Here is a 23,492-nt window from a genome sequence, read left to right on the forward strand (position 1 = left end):
ACAATATAAAATGGTGCAAGCTGTTCGAGATTCTGAAAAAAGTAGGGGTAAGTTATAGGGAGACACGGGTCATATACAATATGTACAACAACCAAGAGGGAATAATAAGAGTGGACGATCAAGAACGAAGTGCTCCTATTAAGAAGGGTGTAAGACAAGGCTGTAGCCTTTCGCCCCTACTCTTCAATCTGTAGATCGAGGAAGCAATGATGGAAATAAAAGAAAGGTTCAGGAGTGGAATTAAAATATAAGGTGAAAGGATATCAATAATACGATTCGCTGATGACATTGCTATCCTGAGTGAAAGTGAAGAAGAATTAAATGATCTGCTGAACGGAATGAACAGTCTAATGAGTACACAGTATGGTTTGAGAGTAAATCGGAGAAAGATGAAGGTAATGAGAAGTAGTAGGAATGAGAACAGCGAGAAACTTAATATCAGGATTGATGGTCACGAAGTCTATGAAGTTAAGGAATTCTGCTACCTAGGCAGTAAAATAACCAATGACAGACGGAGCAAGGAGGACATCAAAAGCAGACTCGCTATGGCAAAAAAGGCATTTCTGGCCAAGAGAAATCTACTAATATCAAATACCGGCCTTGATTTGAGGAAGAAATTTCTGAGGATGTACGTCTGGAGTACAGGATTGTATGGTAGTGAAACATGGATTGTGGGAAAACCGGAACAGAAGGGAATCGAAGCATTTGAGATGTGGTGCTATAGACGAATGATGAAAATTAGGTGGACTGATAAGGTAAGGAATGAGGAGGTTTTACACAGAATCGGAGAGGAAAGGAATATGTGGAAAACACTGATAAGGAGAAGGGACAGGATGATAGGACATCTGCTAAGACATGAGGGAATGACTTCCATGGTACTAGAGGGAGCTGTAGAGGGGAAAAACTGTAGAGGAAGACAGAGATTGGAATACGTCAAGCAAATAATTGAGGACGTAGGTTGCAAGTGCTACTCTGAGATGAAGAGGTTAGCACAGGAAAGGAATTCGTGGCGGGCTGCATCAAACCAGTCAGTAGACTGATGACAAAAAAAAAAAAAAAAAAACAAACATATCCCTGTGCTGCAATTTTTTTTCCTTTATTGTTTTTCCAATTCCCAATCGGGGTGGGCTGACAGCAGCATATGCGGTGCTCTTCAGCCGAAAGACATAGAACAAACAATAGAAGACATTTGAAAATATAGAAAGGAGAAAATATTGCGAACATAGATATAAAAAAGGGGGAACATCATGGAAGGCAATAGCCAAAAAAGGGGCGACTGTAAAATGGAGACAAAAACCATAAAAAAGTAGCGCACAATAAAAAACCACACATTGCGACAGTTAAAAGAACACAAGGCACAGTATGACCGGAGCATAAAAGTATTGACAGATGGTGTAGCACATAAGAAACACTGACAGTGAATCTCAAGGCAGCACACAATTAAAATCACCCCTCTTGACACGCAGGAGAAAAAGCACTAAACACAAGACTGACGTGGCACACTGGCGACGATCAAAATGGAGGATCTGCCAGGTGCAAGGGAGATGAGGGAGGCCGGAAGAAGGGTGGGAGGCAGGAAGGGTTGGGCAGAGAGGGGCGAGAGTGGCGGGGGGCGTGCTGAAGAGGGCCAGGTAGGGAGGGATGTGGGAAGGAAAGAGGCAAGGATGGGGTGCAGGGTGTCAGGTGGGGGGGAAGGAGGAAAAATCCGCTCAGGGAGAAGGAGGGGAGAGGAAAAAGGGGGCCCTGGGGAGGGGGGGGGAATAAGGCTAGGTTATAGTTGGAAGGAAGTATAGATGTCACGACGAAGTTGATCATCTGGGAGGGGAAGGCACTGGAAATTGCCCTGATGGATGGTGTGGAGGTGGAAAGAGGGAGGGATACAGCGATAGAGGCACGGCAACGGGCGGGGGGTGGAGAGTTGCTGCAATTTGTACAGACGACATTTTTAACAAATCGTTCATGTTCCGCTATCTTGTTCTAAGGTCCCTCATACTCAGATTCTATCTGGTTCACTTTCGACTTTCGATGAACTGAACATGTCCATCGAGTCGTTAACATAACCACTGTCTTCATTCATGCCGTCTTTCATACCAGCATCAGCGGTCCTGGCCAGCATCAGCGGTCCAGCAGGCAACAGCCAGCCAGCCAGCCAGCCATCCAGCCAGCCCTCCAGCAGCAGCAGCAGCAGCGGTCGAGCCAGCAAGCCCTCCAGCAGCAGCAGCAGCAGCAGCAGCAGTGGCGGCCCCGGCCCCGGCCCCGGCCCCGGCCCTGGCCCCGGCCCCGGCCCCGGCCCCGGCCACGGCCCCGGCCCCGGCCCCGGCCCCGGCCCCGGCCCCGGCCCCGGCCCCGGCCCCGGCCCCGGCCCCGGCCCCGGCCCCGGCCCCGGCCCCGGCCCCGGCCCCGGCCCCGGCCCCGGCCCCGGCCCCGGCCCCGGCCCCGGCCCCGGCCCCGGCCGCGGCCCCGGCCCCAGCCCCGGAAAGGGTCTTGTTCTTTCTCATTGCTTACATTTATTTGTGTCATGGCTTCGCCAGATGTACCGGCCCCGGCCCCGGCAACACCAGCAGCAGCAGCAGCAGCATTCCTGCCACCCGTCGTCGAGTCAGCGCCAGTGCCAGCACCCGGCCCCGGCCCCGGCCCCGGCCTTGTTACGTCACAATAGTTGGCGACGAGACAACGGAAAGGGTCTTGTTCTTTCTCATTGCTTACATTTATTTGTGTCATGGCTTCGCCAGATGTACCGGCCCCGGCCCTGGCCCCGGCAACACCAGCAGCAGCAGCAGCATTCCTGCCACCCGTCGTCGAGTCAGCGCCAGTGCCAGCACCATCAGCGTGGGACCCTGGTCTTCGTCCAACTTCGTGTTTGTCTTCGTCTGTCTTCGTCTTCGTCTATCCCCAGTTTTTGTCCTTTCTTTTTCGTTCTGAGCGTTTTTGTTTCTTCCTGTCGTCATGTCGGCCCCCACCACCATTACCACCACAATCATAGTTTATACATCCCCCTCTGCCGCCGCCACCACCACCATAACATGGTGTGCCCAGTCACACCCCCCTCTTTCCATCCCGCCTCTTCTCACTCTCCCTTCGCCCTCGCTCTTTGTCGTGCCCTCTCCAGCTTCTTCCTCCCGCTCCTCTCCCTCTGATCCTTTGCCCTCACTCCCCCAGCCTGTCACTGTAGCTCAAGCAAGGGTGGTGGCCTGTCGGGCCACTGCCCATGCCCAACTCTCCCCATCGCATTCGCCATCACCGCCGCCACCGTCGCCGTCGCCGTCACCTTCAGCGTCACCATCTCTGGTGCTGGCTGCTGCGTCCACGCCGGGACCTGTCCCTTCCTACCACCTCCCTATAGCTCCTGTCCCTCATATCATCACCCGCCCTTCTGCCGCCATTAAACGCCCTAGTTGCACCTGTGGTGTCACCGCCAGACACCACACTTGCTAGGTGGTAGCTTAAATCGGCCGCGGTCCATTTAGTACATGTCGGACTCGCGTGTCGCCACTGTGTGATCGCAGACCGAGCGCCACCACAAGGCAGGTCTCGAGATACGGACGAGCACTCGCCCCAGTTGTACGGACCACATTGCTAGCGACTACACGGACGAAGCATCGCTCATTAGCCGAGCAGACAGTTAGCATGCATTGCTCATGTACTGTCCGAATTTTATTGCTTGCAGAATCAGCAGACGCAGGCGTTATTGGATGCCCTTGGACAGCTCGTCCAGGGTCAACGTGCCATTCAAACCGATGTGGCAGCCGCCGCTTCACCGCTACCGCAGCCACAACTCGCAGTTGCACCGCCTTTTAGGCCCTATGACCCAGACGTGGAATCCTGGACTGAATGGTCACGCCAGTTTGGATTTCGTCTCGCCGCCTACAGAATTCAAGGTAATGAGCGGCAGCCGTTTTTGCTTTCGTGTGTAGGTGTGTCCAGCTACCGTGTGATAGTGAAATTGTTTCCCCGACGCGACATAGCAACTCTGTCCTACGATGAAATTTTGTCGGCATTGGACGCCTATTTCAAAGAAACAGTCAATGTCGTTGCAAAAAGGTATACGTTCTTTCGTACAAAACGTACGGCCGGTCAAACTAATAGGGAGTGGGTTGCAACTTTGCAAGGCCTTACTAGGGATTGTGCGTTTGAATGTGACTGTGGCCTTCCTTATTCAGATACTATGGTGCGTGATGCAATAGCACAGAACATTTCTGATGTTCGTATACGGGAGCAGATTTTGAAACTAGTTAATCCCTCCCTTCAACAAGTGATAGACATATTGGATAGGCAAGACACACTTGACTGTGCTCAGGAATCTTTTGAAACTTCGCCAGCCGTGTGTAACATTAACCGGCCTGCCGGGAGCGCTGCGCGGCCCGGTCAACTGCCCTCGCGCACATCAACGCAGCTGCCGCCACGCTCTAAACCAGGTGTGCCGCGCCAGCACACAGATGCAGTGAAATCATGCCCGCGGTGTGCTACTAGACATTCGCGTGAAAATTGCCTGTCACGCCAAGCTATTTGCTTTTTCTGTAATATGAAAGGACATGTTCAAAGTGTTTTCCAGAAACAGCTCAGATCAGACACTCTTAACCATTCCAGGCCCTTTGCTTCGCGCCGGAATCGAACCAAGGACACTCAGGCTCGTGGACCTTCACCCATGGACATTCATGTAGTTAATTCCACTTCGTCCAGTGCCTCTTTCTCTAACAGTGACTGTCTTCGTCCCACAAACAGTGTACGTCGACGTCGCCGGAAATCACGTCAATTAGCAAGTGATTCTGTACCAGTGTCTGTTCAAATTGCACAAAACAGTCGCTCTTGTCGTCAGCAGGACAATAAACGTTTTGTAGATTTGGACTTTACTGGCAAGGTCATTCCATTCCAGCTCGATACCGGAGCTGCAGTTTCATTGCTCAATCACGACACGTACAAACAACTGGGCAAACCTCCGTTGCGTGCCGCAAATGTTCAGCTCAGTACATATTCAAGACAGAAAATTCCTGTGTTAGGACAGTGCAGCCTTCTTGCAACATACAAGGGACAAACAAAACGTGTCATTTTATGTTCTTCGTTCTTCTACTGCAGTGAACTTGTTTGGCTTAGATTTATTTCAGTTTTTTAACATGTCTATAGTAAATCAGGTCCTATCAGTGAATCAGACTGTGCCTTCAGACAGTGTTGCTCGGTTATGTGAAGAATTTGCAGACATTTTTGCACTGGGCCTGGGTTGCGCTAAAAACTATGTAGCACATTTGGAACTGAAAGTAAACGCGCAACCGAAATTTTTCCGAGCGCGCAATGTTCCCCACGCCTTGCGTGATGAGGTCGCAAGAACATTACACGATTTAGAATAACGAGGTGTGAGTGAATGTGCGCAATGCCTCTTCCCTTTCAGCTCCGCTTCATCGCTTACGCCGTACATGTGTTCCGTTTCTCTGGCCGACGGAATGCGAACGCGCTGTTCGCCAGTTGAAATCGGCGTTGCTTTCTAATACTTGCCTTACGCCATTCGATCCCCAGAAACCCCTTTGTTGATGGTAGATGCATCGGATTTCGGGATCGGTGCGGTGCTTGCGCACAAAGTTGGCTCGCATGATCGCCCTATTGCCTTTGCGTCAAAATTGCTCTCGTCTGCGCAAAGAAATTACTCACAGATAGAGAAAGAAGCTTTGGCTCTCGTGTTTGGTGTTACTAAGTACCATGATTTCTTGTATGGTCGTCAGTTTACCATCATCACAGACCACAAACCTTTGATGTCGCTTTTTCATCCGAACAAGCCTGTACCTCCGCGTACAGCGCAGAAATTCATTCGCTGGTCTATTTTCCTCTCGCAGTACCGCTACGATATCTTGTATCGGTCCACTGCTAAGCACGGCAACGCTGATGCGTTATCCCGTTTGCCTGTTGCTGAGGATAAAGCATTCGATTCTTCCGAACTTGCTTGCATGTTCATTAATGCGGAAACCGATGAAGTGGTCGAATCGTTTCCGATTGATTTTCGTCGTGTAGCTACAGCCACAGCTGCTGACCCTGTCCTTGCTATCGTTTTGCGTTTTGTTGCTACGCAATGGCCTTTGTCAAAGTCTCGGATCGAGGATCCGTTGGTTCGCCGATTTTTTGCTCACAAGGAGAGACTTTTTGTGCGACGTGGTGTTTTGTTGTTGCGTTCTGATAATGATCAGTCCAGAGTCGTGGTCCCACGTTCGTTACAGTCCTCTGTTTTACGGCTTCTTCACCAAGGACATTGGGGTATAGTGCGAACGAAACAACTTGCTCATCAGCACTGTACTTGGTTCGGAATCGATGCTGCGACTACGAATATGTGTTCTTCTTGCATGGCGTGTGCCGAACAACAATCCACACCGCCGCGGAAAGTCTTTGCATGGCCAAAAGCCACTTCCCCTTGGCAACACTTGCACATCGATTTTGCTGGTCCATTCTGGAATGCTCGATGGTTGGTTCTGGTAGATGCCTTCAGTAATTTTCCTTTTGTTGTCCGGATGTCTTCCACGACGTCCTCTGCCACCATCCAAGCGTTGTCTGCTATCTTTTGCATTGAAGGTCTTCCGCAGACTATTGTTTCCGACAATGGCCCACAATTCATGTCTGCAGAATTTCAGTCATTCTGCAAGGCCAATGGTATTCAACATCTGACGTCCGCGCCGTTTTCGCCTCAGTTAAACGGTGCCGCTGAACGATTGGTCCGGACTTTCAAGTCACAGATGTTGAAGTTGAAAGAGTCGCATTCTCAGGAGGACGCGTTGTTGTTCTTTTTGTCATCGTATCGCTCTCAGCCCCAAGATGGTCGCTCGCCGGCTGAGTTGCTCCACGGTCGTCCTCATCGAACCTTGATGTCTTTGCCGCATCCGCCGCATCAGGTTCCAGTGCAGCGGCAGACTTCTGCTTTTGCTCCAGGCGACGTTGTACTCTATCGCCACTATCGCGGTTCACGGCGTTGGCTCGCAGGGCACATTTTTCGCTGCTTCGGCCGCGCGATGTATTTGGTTTTGGGGGCCTCTGGTGAGGTGCGTCGGCATCTCAATCAGCTGCGCATCTGTCGTCGCACGGGTTCTGCCACTCCCCGTCTGCTTTCAGCGACGGTGCCGTCCGGTCAGCGCCCTGGGAACCCATCTACTGGCTCGCCTCATCCCCAGGTGTTACCGACGATGCCTTCCATTTTGCCCCATGGCGACGCGCCGCCGCAGCCGCCGCCGCCGCCGCCGCCTGTTCTCCCGCCGGCGCCGCCCGCATTCGACGCTTCGCTGCAGCCGCCAAGCGCCTCCCTGGGTCACGCGCCGCCGATCGCTTCCCGTGACCAGCCGTCCTCCGCCATGGACCTCTTGCCTGCTCCGGACCACATGACGTCATCGCGTGTCGGGTACCCTGACGCAATGGAGATCGACCCTTCGGCCCCTCCTGTCTCATTATGGGCGCAGACACCGCGTGTTGACGTGCACCCTGGACTAGGTTTTCAGGCGTTTCCTAGCTCCCCTCGGACCGAATGGCTGGGTGCGGGTGGCACAGCCTCGCCTGTTGTTAGGCTCCCCACCTCATCGCATACATCAACATGGGGTCCTCCCCACGGCGAGCGGAAGTCTTATAACACGACCGTTCGCCGATGTGCGGTGGAGGAATGTGGTGTCACCGCCAGACACCACACTTGCTAGGTGGTAGCTTAAATCGGCCGCGGTCCATTTAGTACACCCCCGTGTCGCCACTGTGTGATCGCAGACCGAGTGCCACCACAAGGCAGGTCTCGAGATACGGACGAGCACTCGCCCCAGTTGTACGGACGACATTGCTAGCGACTACACGGACGAAGCATCGCTCATTAGCCGAGCAGATAGTTAGCATGCATTGCTCATTAGCCGAGCAGACAGTTAGAATAGCCTTCAGCTAAGTCCATGGCTACGACCTAGCAAGGTGCTATTTGTAACATTGCATGTACCTCAAGATAGAGTCTCACTTGTATCACCACGAATGCTGTATACCAAAGGACTATATAAAAAGTTATTTTAAAACCTGTACAACAGGCAGGCTGTCAGCAGCATTCTACGCTGCTCTTCAGCCATAGAATACACAATGAGAAAAAAACAGTAAGAATACACATAAGTTACAGAACGGTGGGCAATAAAACAGTACACACATAAAGACAAACACGGAGCCGTTCACACTCGACGATAAACCACACGGCAAACTTTTGAAACGACACACAAACACTGAAGATGGCGATGGCATAGGTGAACGATGGAGTGTGACGGTGAACACCGAACACTGAACACGACGGCACACAGGGGACACTGACGGCGATGATCTCCAGTGCGCGAAGGTCCACGTAGCGTGTGCGAATCCGGTTAGCTGCAAAGAAAGGAGGAGGGGGGTGGGAGAGGGAGAGGGGAGAGCACAGATGCCATGGGCAGAGGAGATAGGAGGAAAGGAGGAAGGGGTAGGGGAAGCCCGGGGGAAGAGGGATGTAGGAAGAGGGATGGGGGGAAAAGGAGAGAGAAGGGAGGTAGGGTGCCTACAGGAAAGGACACAGGAAGTGGGGGGGAGGATCAATGTTGATAGGAGGGGTAGATGGAGGGGAGGAGGACATCATCAGGGAGGGGGAGGTGGCAGAAGCCACCTTGGGAGAGTGTCTGAACAAATTTTATCTTGGACTCTACGCCCGTGAACGGCTCCATGTATTTTAAATGTGTATGTTTCCGTTTATATATCCACCAAATTTATTCTCTAAATGTCTTCATTTGTCACTTTTGTATTCTCTGTGGCCAAAGAGCGGCGTACTATGCCGCTGATGGCCTGCCTGTAACAGGTTTAAAAATAACAAAAAGAAAAAAAATCTTTGTGAGTAAAACGGACGAACGTTGTGTTACGCAGCGCCACATATAACACTCTAGCGTGTATGCCGCTCTTTCCTAACACCTGAGCCTTTAGTCCTGTAACGGGAAAAGCCACATATAACACTAACTTCCCGTGAAACAAGCTAATGTTACACACTGAGAGGATTTTGAAGATTGACCACGCGTGTGTGTAATGGACAAAGGTATCGGACTATAGTTTTGAATTTAGTGAAATTAACAGAAAAAAACCAAACGGACTTTAATCTTGGGAGTTAATGAAAGTGATAAAATCATAAGTGAATGAAAAAAATGAACGGTCGCCAGCCCAATTAGTTACATTAAATTGGAAATATACGTTTAAGAAAGTTGAATATTTGTTATTGAAGTTACTTTCGTTGATATTTCCCTTTGAATAGCAAACAGGATAAAAACTGACACAGTGCACTCTGAACTGTGTTAGCAGCATTTACCAATAACACACACATCAGTAAACTATAACAACCAATTCTGCACCAAGTTCACACTAATGACAGCTACACTCAAGAGCATTACTTAATCAAATACCGAAATGTTACTGCATGAAGTGCAAAACTAAATTTTGACACGAGATGTTTTTATCTTAATGGACAATAAAAATCAATAAAGATGAATAATATCATAAACATACTGTTTAAGCTCCTCTACATACATCAGCTCTCCTTAGCAACAGTAATAGTTCAATTTTTTCCTAATAAGTGGAGAATATTATGGAGACCCATAAACTAGTATAGTTTTTCTAGTCAACTCTCTTAGCTTCCAATTGTCTCTTTTAGCACTGTCGAAGTGTACCGTGATACGACTAGCCACATACTGCGTATCGTTCACACCAAGGAGCCTCTCCGTTCGACCGCCAAAACCACCTGTTATATCGCGCCATGCTACTTCCGTTGCGAAGGGATTTCCCTACATCTTTTATATATTACAAATACAAGTGCTCTAAGCATGAACCAGCTTTAAAAAAACATTTTACTTTTATGAACATACTAACATTATAATAATTTATCATTTTAACAAGTCATTTTCCTTTTTTCATATATACATTACATAACTCAAATTTTCCTGTCCCAAATCAAGGACCATAAATAGCAAAGAATTTACACTCCATAATTGCAGATACTTAGTTATATAATAGAAAGCTACTTCTAATTGTTATAAGTGTTGCAACTTGTTTAAAGTGTATCAAAGATAATTTTTAAATTTAATTTTTTTTATCTTTAACTGTTTGGTCTTCCATTCCAATGTATAACAGTTGAACGAAATACTCTCTAAGAAAAAAAAGAAGACACATCACGAAAGAATTATGGGCAACGGCCTTGCCGCAGTGGATACACCGGTTCCCGTGAGATCACCGAAGTTAAGCGCTGTCGGGCGTGACCGGCACTTGGATGGGTGACCATTCAGCCGCCATGCGCTGTTGCCATTTTTCGGGGTGCACTCATCCTCGTGATGCCAATTGAGGAGCTACTCGACCGAATAGTTTCGGCTCCGGTCATAGAAAACCATCATAACGACCGGGAGAGCGGTGTGTTGACCATCACGCCCTTCCTATCCGCATCCTCAAATGAGGATGATACGGCGGTCGGATGGTCCCGATGGGCCACTTGTGTCCTGAAGACCGAGTGCTACTACTACTACGAAAGAATTATCCAAATGGGACAAAAATTCGTAGAAGTGCTGAGCATGTACTCTCTAGAAGTGGCGTAGTCGGGGGTCTCATTTCCTTTCATAGCAGGACCCATTTGGTTGTCATTCTCAGCACTGTTATAGCACGGCGGTATCTCGGCGATATTCTACACCCATTTTTTGCCCTTTATTGCAAGCCATCCTGGGCTTATATTTCAGCAAGATACTGCTCACCCGCACATGGTGGGAGTTTCTACTGAATCATTTCTCTGTCTGGATATGTACATCACTTCTTCATTCGGATAATTCCATCGTTGTGTGTGTGTGTTTTTGTCTTGTAGTGCATATAAGGAGAGTCATCTCCAATAGATAAAGTGGACGTGTAACAGATTTACTTAACATTGTTTTATAACCAATATGTTACTGGCTTTAAGATGACATACCATTCAAATTGTAGAAAAGAGTTGAATATACATTGAAAAAAATCAGCTGTAGTCATGACATGCATTTACATTATGGACCATCAAAACCATGACAGTATGTAGCTGAAAGTTACATTGTGAGCGAACAAGGTTATAAACCCGTCGAAAAAATTTAATGCCAAACATCTTTAAAGTCTTACAACTAAATTGAAGCAGATTTTAAAATAATAAAAATTATGAGGGAATGAATTTAAAATTATGAGACAGAGAATCTTGTGTTATGTAGTTAACTGGCAACATGCCAGAAACAAATCATACGTAATTGTCAAATGATAAAAAACATCAGATTACAGCGTAGCGCTAAAAATATGAATAATATACCACAATCCCTCAAGATACCAGTTGACTGCACAAGGCCGCTTCCTTGTCTCGTAATTTCAACTTTATCCGCTTTTTATTTTTATTTTTTAAAGTTAATTTTAATAACACAGCTTCCATCCTTGTAATTTTAATCCCATTCCATTTTTACTATTATTATTTTACAATTTACTCGGATTTAGCTAAAGACCGAAAATATTTTTGCTCTTAAATGTTTTCGGCATGTTTACTGCCTGTCTCGTTCACGACGAAGCTTTTAACTAGAACTGTCGTAGTCTTGTTGATATATAACAGGAACGCATGTCATTGCATGATTACAGCTAATGATGATGCTTTTCAGTGCATATTCAACTCTTTATTACGACTTGAACGGTATGTCATCTTAAAAGCAGTAACATATTATTTATACTACAGTGTTAAGTGAGCCGCGCGGGATTAGCCGAGAGGTCTAGGGCGCTGCAGTCATGGACCGTGAGTCTGGTCCCGGCGGAGGTTCGAGTCCTCCCTCGGGCATGGGTGTGTGTGTGTTTGTTCTTAAGATAATTTAAGTTAAGTAGTGTGTAAGCTTATGGACTGATAACCTTAGCAGTTAAGTCCCATAAGATTTCACACACATTTTTTGAACTGTTAAGTGTATTTGTTCCATGTTTACTTTTACTATTGGAGTTGGCTCTCCTTATATACCTTGTTCAGCTGCTACACATTGTTTTGTATCCTGCTTTACTGTACAAAATTTTCTTAGGCTACTTTTCGTATAATTCTTTACAGATCTGAAGACGGTTGATGAAAGCAACCGAAACTAGTAATCGAGTTTTACTTGTATAATAAAAATTGCGGTCAGGGGATTAAAAGCTTTTCAGATTAAAATATTTATTTAATAGGAAACTGACAATCATTACGATTTCGAGATTCCTTCCGTATCACTGGCATTCAAAACGGCAATACATCGCCTTACTTTTAGATCTTATGCGGAATTCTTCCTCGGAGCTTGAACACACTGGATGTGGGGCCCATTGTTTGTCTGATCACCAACCTTCACGCCAAAGTGAGCAAAATACATTTCTTCGACAAAGTCTGAGATTTTCCGCTGCTGCTTTTTCCCTACAAGATTGCCACATATGTAACAGAAATGGTCAGAAGAAATAATATAACTTCATGAAGCGACCAAATTTGCAAAAACAGGCACCAGTCCACTTGTCAGCCGTTGCTGAAGTTTGCTTGAAAAACGATACGTAAAATGTAAATGTAGGCGTCGACATTACAATATTACAGAAATATATAAGAAGCTGTATTACAATGAAATATTTTTTTCGTAGGTTGCATTGGAAACCTTTCCAAAACAGTACTGGCGTTGTTATAATCATTACATACTTACATTTTTCATACTTCAAAGAAATTCTCAATTTGTGTCGCAACTGCATGTGACTGAACATTCTAAATACTTTACCTGACATCAGCACCAAAAAAATACACCAGAAAACCTTTTATCTTTAGAAAAAAAGTTTCAACGACAACCAGTGATAATTGATCTACGTAACTGTATCAAGCAATTGAATTACCATGTTCACACATCTTAATAAAAGTAGATGACAAATTGCAAACACCACGCGAGATAATGAGATACGTTACCATATAGCGCGCTCGCCGTATATTTGTAATCATCTCGCACGCGATGAAATTTATCGAGGTTGGAATTCGACAACATTGTAACTGGAATCTGCGATGTTTTTTATATTAACTTTGAATGAATTATAAGTTAAATGTTTATCACTCATGAACAGAAAATTGAAGTAAGTGCATAAAATTAATTCTGAAAATATATTTTAGTGTCTTTTTTTTGAAAATTGCATGTACTTAAAAAATGAACAGAAGATTCTGTACCGCTTTTGAATGAATCTAGCAGTTCATAGAAAGAGACAAAATAAGACAGTAAATCTTGATTTTTAGAGTACCAATTTGTAGAAAAATGCCGAACGTAAGAATTATTAATTTATCGCTCAGAAGTATGATGTGTATTCAAAAACGTATACAGATACTGACAGGCCCCAAAGAGTGAAAATTTTTCAGACTGATCAGAATGAAACAATCACTGGATATGGACTACGTAAATTCATCAGAAAAACTGTTTATTTGAAGATATTATCTTTCTGCAAAAATAGTCCAAACGAAGTATTGACTATGATCATGCAGAAATCCTTTCCCCCCCCCCCCCCTTCCTATCCCCATTTCCAAAAACACAGCGCTAGTTCTGCGAACGGCCGTGGGTGGTAAGAAGCGATACATTACACGAGACTTTATTTATGATTCTCTTGTAACAAACAGATATTTACTGAAGAATGTAACTTTTTTAAGAACAGAAAAGAGCTGGTAAAGAACAAGAGACCTGATCTTATGCAGAAAGACGTCGTATATTTCCTCAGCAACGTGAACTTTTATTCACTTCATATCCAGTGAAATCAGTGAATGTGTAATGTAAGAAATTTGTTTGCAATGCAATGCCTAAATTATTTAACGTACCAGGTAAGCCAGCACAAATGTTGCTTGAGGGGAAATAATACAGACGTAATAATAAAACGTCAAAAGCAACAGAACTGTTTTCTAACACAAAAGTTACCAATTCCAAAATTCCACAAACGTCACGAATCTTCAACACATTTGTTTTTGAAACAGAATCAGTTAAATTCGTGTACTAGAAAGTCGAACAAAGTGTAAGAATTTTTAAGATTCCACACAAGATTATTACACATCAAGAGAAGTGCCTGACATTATAAGAACACTTAAAACAGAAACACATACTTCTCATGCGTGGAATATAAACACATATTTTCTTCCTTTCAGCGGAGTAAGCCGCAGTAGTACACATAGTTGAAAGTATTTTTTCATGAATAAGTGAGATTAGGCTGTTTTACATTTATTTCACGGTGATTCGTGACTCTTGATAATTTTTTATGCTTGGAATGCAAAAGCTTAATAACTATTTCGTTAAAAATAATAAACAGTAACCATTAACCTTATGGCTGGTTTTCTCGCCGCGAGGGCCGGTAGTGTCGTTCTAACTCTCATACAGTAACAACATTCACAGCGCGACTGTAAGTTGGTGTACCGCGTAACAACGCTCTAGCACTGGTAACAGCCTCAATTTATCAAGATAGAGAGTTAATGAGTTTTTTCGGGCACATCATATCCAACTGAAGCCACTCAAAAATTGCTATGTATGATCCTCTGCGATAATTAGTGCCAGGTATTTTCTGTGTGATTAACACCTGTTGATTTTGCGTAGCAGTAGAGGTGAGATGGAATACCTAAGTGTTCATTAAGCCAGGAACGCATGTGGACAGTCTGTGAGGCTGTTGTCATCTTGGAATTGCGACAGGTCACAGCTTACTCGCCATGAAGATGCACAAGAAGGGGCAACATTTAGTTTGCAATATTATTAAATTAAGCATTGTCGTTCAGGTTCACAGTGACTGAACCAGTAAGTTTCATAGTACGAAAAAGCGGCACCATATACCACAGAACTTAATCTGGCCGGCCGATGTGGCCGAGTGGTTCTAGGCACTACAGTGTGGAACCGCGTGACCGCTACGGTCGCAGGTTCGAATCGTGCCTCGGGCATGGATGTGTGTGATGTCCTTAGGTTAGTTAGGTTTAAGTAGTTCTAAGTTCTATGGGGTTGATGACCTTAGTAGTTAAGTCCCATAGTGCTCAGAGCCATTTGAACCATTGTTGAACTAAATCTGGCTGGAACTATACCCTCCATACACTACACGTTAAACGCCTCATTAGGCCGTCGGTGTAGTTAACGCCTCGTATGATCTACAAAGTGGTTATCCAGACTCGCAACAGCCGCATAATCGATGTAAGTTCCGTCTCAGAGCTTTGGGTTAGAGTTAGTAAACAGAGTCTTGGTGTAAAAAGTACAAGTGAGGATGTGTCATGAGTACTATTGGTATTTTTGGCCCAAGATATACCTTACTTCTCCCATGCTTATCCAAGTATCTCCAGTCGTTGTTTGTGGAATTATCAGTGTAGTTGTACAGGTTTTGCATGTTATTCCGTTTACAGTACTTAATCTGTTGTAAATAGTTCAGAAAAGTTGCCTGGTAAAGTGTGTGTCACCATCGGAAACAACGAAATTAACAGGAGATATGGAAACGGGGAGTGTTGACGCAACAACTTTCAGCTTTGTAACCTCTGAACCATTTAAGAAAGGCAAACTGCTATAAATGGAATAACCTTACAGGGACGTCCACAAGCTGCATGACTAACCCGCTACTTACACAAAAAAGATTGTAGACAGTTGGATAACAATGACAGAATTAGGGTATATCTTGTCCCAAAAATACCGTGTAATTCATGGCCAATCCTCACTTGTATTTTTTACACTATGATTCCGTTTGCTAGCAGTCGTCCAAAGCTCTACTAGGAACTTTTATCGATTACGTGGCTGTCGCCTGTCTGGAAACTGTTTCTGGTACATGCGGCTGGATCACCGTGTGTATCTCTGGCCACGCAGCGTCCAATGTTTGTGTTATTTAGCCCGTTAACAGTCTGCAGGCGTATGTGCCACTGTGACCTATGGCCTTTTGCGAGCCACTGTGCTCCAAATGTCCACTGTGCAGTTCCCTTCGCAGTAGTCGTTCGGAAACTTGTTGGTATGAACCGTCACGCAGGCCGGTGTGACCGAGCGGTTCTAGGCGCTACAGTCTGGAACCGCGCGTCCGCTACAGTCGCGGGTTCGAATCCTGCCTCGGGCATGGATGTGTGTGATGACCTTAGGTTAGTTCGGTTTAAATAGTTGTAAGTTCTAGGGGACTGATGACCTGAAAAATTAAGTCCCATAGTGCTCGGAGCCATTTGAACCATTTTGAATCGTCACTAATTGACAGTAAAATTATTGTTGTATTTGAAACAGACAGTCATTGATGTGCCACTCATCCTTGGTCGCTGTTGGCCACTAATGATACGCCGCGTTAAATGGCTGTCGGTAGTACCTTTTAGGCACACCGGATACTTCGCGCTAATACACCAGCAAGCAGTGAAATTTCATTCACATTGTGGTCACGGTCACGTCTAAACACAACAGCTCTTTCTGCCCTCCGTCATGTCTCGATGTGTACCCATCTTGGTGCGCTTATTCCATACAACCGACTGCCACATAAACATCAGTTCACTACGATGACTTTCGTCAGTGATGGAGTGTCACATCACCTCCTGGTACCGGTTCTATATCTCCCAGACCGCTCCAAAACGACCAGCGTGCTGCATTAAGTATGGGGGCACGTGCAGCGATCATATGCAGGGTGCAACAAAATGATAACGAAAGGGGAGGATGTCTTTAGAAACAAATTGAGAACCTGTGTCGAGAAACGTCATCCAATGATGCTATAGAGGGTTGAAGTGATACGGGTTAATGCTTCCCGACGGGTCAACACATCAGCAGATAATCTGTATTTTTCACACTTACAGGCCACAAGTGAAACTGATCGCAGTAGGCGTCAGGACATTGAGGACGTGGTTGGCTGAATGCGTCCACGTCTGTCACAACGCTGCGGAACGCATAAACTCGCGGTTCCCGTCAATGGGTTGGTCTGGCGAAACCTTTGATCCCTACAACTTCTATGCTCAGTAACAATGTTGCATAGCGTCTCCAGACATAGGCTCCCATCCTCAGACTGTTCCTCAAGCGAACCTCTACAAACCATCCAAGTTTGTCAATATCGTTTAGTTACATACTTTTTTTCGTTATTGCGCGATGTACTGATCAACTACGATTCGCTCAGGACGAGTCTTCGTAAAAAATAAAGAAAATCTACGTCTTCTGCTGTAATCTCGCCGAACGCTGTTTTGCAATAGCCATATTCGAATATCTTCGGACTTCCGATAGTCTCCAAAGCTCGGTGTAGCTTACGCAGCCACTTTATTTTATTAGCTGGCCAATATAGTATTTTAGTTTGGGTCGCCCTCTGATGTTCTTCCCTTTTAATGTCACTTCCAAAATTGTATTTAGTGGTACTTTATGCCTTAGTACATGCTGGCGCTGATACAAGGTTGAGAAAAAAAAAGCCTTTTAATACTAGCTTATTTATTTTTACAGGCATCAAGTTCCAGATTCCTCATTTAACTTTCGGAGAAAACAGTAGAGCGGAAACTAAGAGTCTGGAAACGGATAGCGGATCTAGAAACTTACTGTCTACACTGTGGTGACAAAAGCCATGAGATAGTGACATGCACATATACAGATGGCGGTAGTACTGAGTACACAAGGTATAAAAGAGCAGTGCGTTGGCAGAGTCGTGATTTGCACTCATGTGATTCATGTGAAAAGGTGTCAGACGTGATTATGGCCGGACGACGTGAATTAACAGACTTTGGACGCTGAATGGTAGTTGGGGCTAGACGTATGGGAAATTCTATTCCGGAAATCGTCAGGGAATTCAGTATTCCGAGATCCACGGTGTCAAGAGTGCGCCGAGAATACCAAATTTTAGACATTATCTTTCAGCACGGACAACACAGTGGCCGATGGCCTTCACTTAAAGACCGAGAACAACAGCTTTTGTGCGAAGTTGTTAGTACTTACAGAAAAGCAACACTGCGTGAAATAACAGCCGAAACGAGTGTGAGACATACGACTTCTAACGTATCAGTTAGGACAGTGCGGCGAAATATGGCGTTCATGGGCTATAGTAGCAGACGACCGACGCGAGTGCCTTTGCTAACAGCACGACATCGCCTGCAGCGCCTTTCCTAGGCTCGTGACGAAATCGGTTGGACCCTAGACCACTTTAAACTGGTCAGACGAGTCCCAATTGCAGTTGGTAAGTGCTGATGGCAGGGTTCAAGTGTATCGCAAACTTCACGAATCCATGAACACAAGTTGTAAACAAAGCACTATGCAATCTGATGGTGGCTCCATAATGGTGTGGGTTACGTTAATTTGGAACCGATTATTGACTAGAAATCGTGAATTTCGGCTAGTTAGACACCATTTGCAGTTATTCATGGACTTCATTTTCATAGACAGCAATTGAATTTTTATCGATGGCAATGCGCCACGTCACCATGCCACAACTGTTCACGATTGGTTTGAAGAACATTCTGGACAATCAGAGCGGCAGACGTGAATCAAATTGGTTCAAATGGGTGTAAGCACTATGGGACTTAACATCTGAGGTCATCAGTTCCCTATACTTAGAACTACTTAAACCTGACTTAACCTAAGGACATCACACACATCTATGCCCGAGGCAGGATTCGAACCTGCGACCGTAGCAGCAGCGCGGTCCCGGACTGAAGCGCCTAGAACTCGTCGGCCACAGCGGCCGGCCAGACGTGAATCCCATCAGTTATTTAAATCGAGAGGCCAGTTGGTCCACAAAATCCTGCACCGGCCACACTTTTGCAATTATGGACGCCTATAAAGGCAGCATGCCCTAATATTTCTGCACAGGACTTTCAACGACTTGTTAAGTCCATGCCACTTCAAGTTGCTGCACTATGTCGGCCAAAAGTCCTATACGATATTAGGGGGTATCCCATGACTTGCCACCTCAGTGTATATTTACTACAGAATACTGTTCGGTGCTTACCTGTGGACCAGCAGTTTGGTAAAGGGTCTCATTCACAGGCTGCCGTACCTGCTGTCAACAGTAAATCCGGCACGGTGGGTGAAATCACTTGCTGTCCTAGCAAACGAAAGGAAAATATCTAAGACAGTAGAGATATGCATCTTACAGTAACATAAACGATAATGATTAAGTGAAACAACGCTCCCCGACTACAAGCTCGCATGGCCACAGTCACCAGACCTTTGTTGACAATCATATAGCTAACTGAAATACTCAACCAACTTACGGGAATTCAACCAGGTAATATTTACAGCGAGCGCCGGTATTTGCAGTTTGTGCCTTGAAAATGGTGCGGTGTACTCCAGTCGAAATATCAGCGGTCGCTGTAAATATTACCTGGCTGAATTCCCGTAAATTGTTTGAAAATTGTATACGCCAGGAGGAACTCAGGTCTCACTACTAGAATACTAATAATGGTGAGTGGACGCTTTAGTTTCGAATTTGGTAAATTATGATGTCAAAATTGTTCGAATTTGACGCTGCTCTTGTTCTTATACAAACGCATGACGTATACTTCTAAAATTTTCACGTGAAAGCTTTCTAAATGATGTATTTTTCTGAACTGCAATTTCTTCGAAGTTTTGCTAAAGCGATATACCGAACACTGATGTTAAGAAAGAATTGTAACTATATTAAAATATTTCATGTGTTTTGTTGCTCTCTTCATTAAAATCCTATGCATCTGCGGCTCGTTAAAAGTGAGATGATGCCAGCTGTATTTGGTCGCGGCAGTGCTGGTGGTGGTGGTGAAGGTGTGGCGGTGGTGGTGGTGGTGGTGGTAACGGGGGAGGGGGAGACAGTAACACATTGTGAAAATCTCCCCCACCCAGATCCGAACACTGGATTCGCTCCAGTTCATACGTGTAATGAGTGAATACAGCAAGCAAAATTGCATGCGCCAAAAAATTTTAGAATGGAAATAAGAATATATCTGGTAAAGACGTTTGTATGGAGCATAATACGACAAGTACTCATAAAGTTTTAATTATCACCCCAAGAGAAATTAAGTTACGTAATTTAGACTTACGTAAGTTAGACTTACACACTACGTAAACTAAATTAAACTAACTTATGCTAGGAACAACACACACACCCAAGCTCGAGGGCGGACTCGAACCTCCGTCGGGAGGGGCCGCACAAATCGTGAGATGGCGCCTCTAACCGCGCGGCCTCTATGCGCGGCCCCAACTCACTCACCTGATATATACAACCTTATCACTCACAGATACGCCTTTCATGTGCTCATTAGTTTTGGTGTTACTGTTAATTACCGTTTATGCATGTTCTGCTGGACGACAGCACATATCACTAAATAAATCGGTGTTTTAGTTGATACTGGCGATTTGAGTGTTTTACATCTGCACGTTGGGAGTTAGATGTTTCTTCTTCGATACTAAAGGAAGACTTGGCAGGAATGTAGCCACTGTACATGATTGCTGAGAATGTAAGGTCGCTAGAAACCGGGCTCCAGATGCACTACTGAGACCATCGTGTTCGGCGGTTGGATCTGGAGCATCGTACTGCAGCTGCAGGAGCAATTTGAGCATCAGTTCCCTGCAAATGACAATGAACCGTTGCAAATTGGTTACTGCAAGGACAGCTCCGAGCTAGACGCCATGCAGCGTGCAGTTTACTGACCCCAAACCACCGCCATTTGCGACTTCACTGCTCTCAACCGAGAGATCGTCGGAGGGTAGGGAGTAGATCTGTTGTGTTTTCTAATGAAAGGTGCTACTGCCTCGGTGCCAGTGATGGCCACGTCTTGGTTAGAATGTGGCCAGCTGAGGGCCTAAAACTAACTTGTCTGCGCGATATATACTCTGGACCTACACGTGGTGTTACAGTCTGTGGTGCGATTTCGAATGGCAGCAGGAGCTCTCTCGTGGTTAGCGCACGCATCCTAACTACAAAACTGTACTTCAGTTCTTGTGCTGTCATTCAAGAGCTGCGTCCCATGGGGTATTTTCCAACGGAATAACGCTCGGCCACCCACCTCTGTTGTGGTGGTGGTGGTTAGTGTTTAACGTCCCGTCGACAACGAGGTCATTAGAGACGGAGCTCAAGCTCGGGTTGGGGAAGGATTGGGAAGGAAATCGGCCGTGCCATTTCAAAGGAACCATCTTGGCATTCACCTGAAACGATTTAGGGAAATCACGGAAAACCTAAATCCAGATGGCCGGAGACGGGATTGAACCGTCGTCCTCCAGAATGCGAGTCCAGTGTGCTAACCACTGCGCCACCTCGCTCTCCTCTGTTGTAGAGTGCAGAGTGTTGACATGTTTGCTTGACATACTCGATCGCTAGATCTGTTACCATTCGAGCTCATATGGGATATCATCAAACGACAACTCGAGCGTTATCCACAAACAGCATTAACCGTCCCTGTATTGACGCACCAGGTGCAACAGGCATGGAACACCATTCCGGTACCGGTACAATACAATTCATGCACGTTTGCATGCTTGTATTCGACATTCTGGCTGTTACATCGATTATTCTGTTACGCAGATGACATGGCCCTGGCTGTGCAACATGAAAGTTTTGAACAGTGTGAAAACTCCCTTAACCAAGACCTCGGAATAATGGGTAAATATTTGAGATCTTGGAGGTTAATTCCTAACCCAATAAAGTCAGAAGTTACAGCGTTTCATTTAAACAACCAACAGGCAACCCGATCCCTTGACGTTACCTTTGCTGGTAGAAAGTTAAAGCATAAGCCAAACCCAACATATCTTGGTATTAAATTGGATAGATCGCTTACATTCAAACCACACCTAATAGATACTGCTGCTAAGATACATACAAGAAATAATATTTTTCAAAAGTTCGCCAATATTAGCTGGGGAGCTGATGTACATACTCTGAATATCTCTTCTGTAGCGTTGGTATACTCTGTTGCGGAATATTGCAGCCCTGTTTGGCTTAACAGCAGCCACACGTCTTAAGTGGATACTCAACTAAACAATACCATGAGAACCATAACTGGGACCATTAAATCCACCCCACTACCTTGGCTTTCTGTTCTGTGCAGTATAGCTCCACCACATCTTAGGCGGCAAACCGCCTTAGTTAATGAATGGCGTAAAATCTCCTCCAATTCCAACCTTTCAATCCATCAGGACATTGCCCCGAATCTTTCCCGACTAAGATCTAGAAGACCACCATGGAGAACAGCTCAAAACTTTATGGCTACGTCTTACGATGCTATGGATTCATGGAAAAATGAATGGTCTCAGACTGGACTATCCAAGAACTGGAATGAAATATCATCTCGTGGGAACCTACCTGGTGCAGACCTGCCAAGAAGAACTGGGGTTACACTCAATAGACTCAGAACTGGTCATGGCAGAAGTGGCGAGATGCTCTGTAGATGGGGCATACGAGATTCACCACAGTGCGATTGGTGACATCCAGAGTAAACGATCCAGCACATCGTTCAGGAATGCCCTAAACGTGCATTTAAAGGATCCATTCGAGAACTTTATGCAGCCTCCCCTGCAGCCGTCGAGTGGATGGAAAACCTAGACATAGAACTTTAAAGAGACTCCATATATGTGATTGCTGAATGTCCTTATAGCGACAATTTCTATATGATAATTTTATCTTATCTATGACAAGATACCTTATTGTAACAACCTGTGCATGCCTACTTTATCCTTAATTGACTGTCCATAAGACGAGACATTATTTATGTGTTATTATGTATGTTGATTTTATCTTTATCTGTCTGTATGTATTTAAGCATGAAACCATTTGTACTTGAAAACCACATACGCTAAATAAGTAAATAATCAACCAGCACTTAAAATTTGCAATGGCTTATTTTGCTATTATATTAACCTGTGATCTTGCAGTGTTAATCATTTAAATTTGTTACCTTGAGAAATGTATTCCCGAAATTTGATTGCTCTAAATTAATTATTTCTTGGTGTTGTGAGTGTCAGTGAACATCAAATAAACCCGTACGTAGACAGTCGTCCACTTACATGGTCACTTTGAGCGCTTACAGGGGTACTGGGCAGGAGAACACATCTACTGATCACCTCGCTTTCCCCGGTTGACCCGCATCAAGAAGTGTTCTCGGAGGCTGGAGAACGCAGAGGTCGTTCTGTGGCGGCGAGCCCCACCGTGCCTTCCTGGCAGTTGTGCCGGTCCTCGGGGGACCTGGAGACGGAGGAGAACTTTGCGCCAGTGTCTCAGCTTAATAAAGGAAGCGGGCGACCGGGGCTGCTCAGAGCGCCAGCCGGGGACATTACTCGCCGCCGCAAGATCTCCGTTTCCGGTACTTTGTGCCGGCACGGCGAGGCAGGGCGCCGGATGAGCCTCTGGTGAGGCCGCCCGCTGCGAAAAACGCTTCCTCTGCCGCCAGCGAAACAGTCCCATCGATCTCCCGGCTCTCCTCCGTCTTACACTGACGGGTTTCCTCTCTGCACTGTGCGTCCGTGGAGTAATCCTCAATAAATTTCAATGACACGGTTTACCGACAAAGATTTTGCACGGTTCTCTAAATAAAAAGTGTCGCTAGGGCTAGAAGTTGTATTTTACTTCCTCTATCCATCGATTTGCTG

The 23,492-nt window shown here is 45.6% G+C and overlaps 1 pseudogene; it reads left to right on the plus strand.

The window, feature by feature from the left end:
• Positions 1–10,173: 10,173 nt before the first annotated feature.
• LOC124607680 lies at positions 10,174–10,290 on the plus strand (annotated as a pseudogene).
• Positions 10,291–23,492: the final 13,202 nt, after the last annotated feature.

This window comes from Schistocerca americana, chromosome 3 (assembly GCF_021461395.2).
Source record: "Schistocerca americana isolate TAMUIC-IGC-003095 chromosome 3, iqSchAmer2.1, whole genome shotgun sequence".
Taxonomy (NCBI): domain Eukaryota; kingdom Metazoa; phylum Arthropoda; class Insecta; order Orthoptera; family Acrididae; genus Schistocerca; species Schistocerca americana.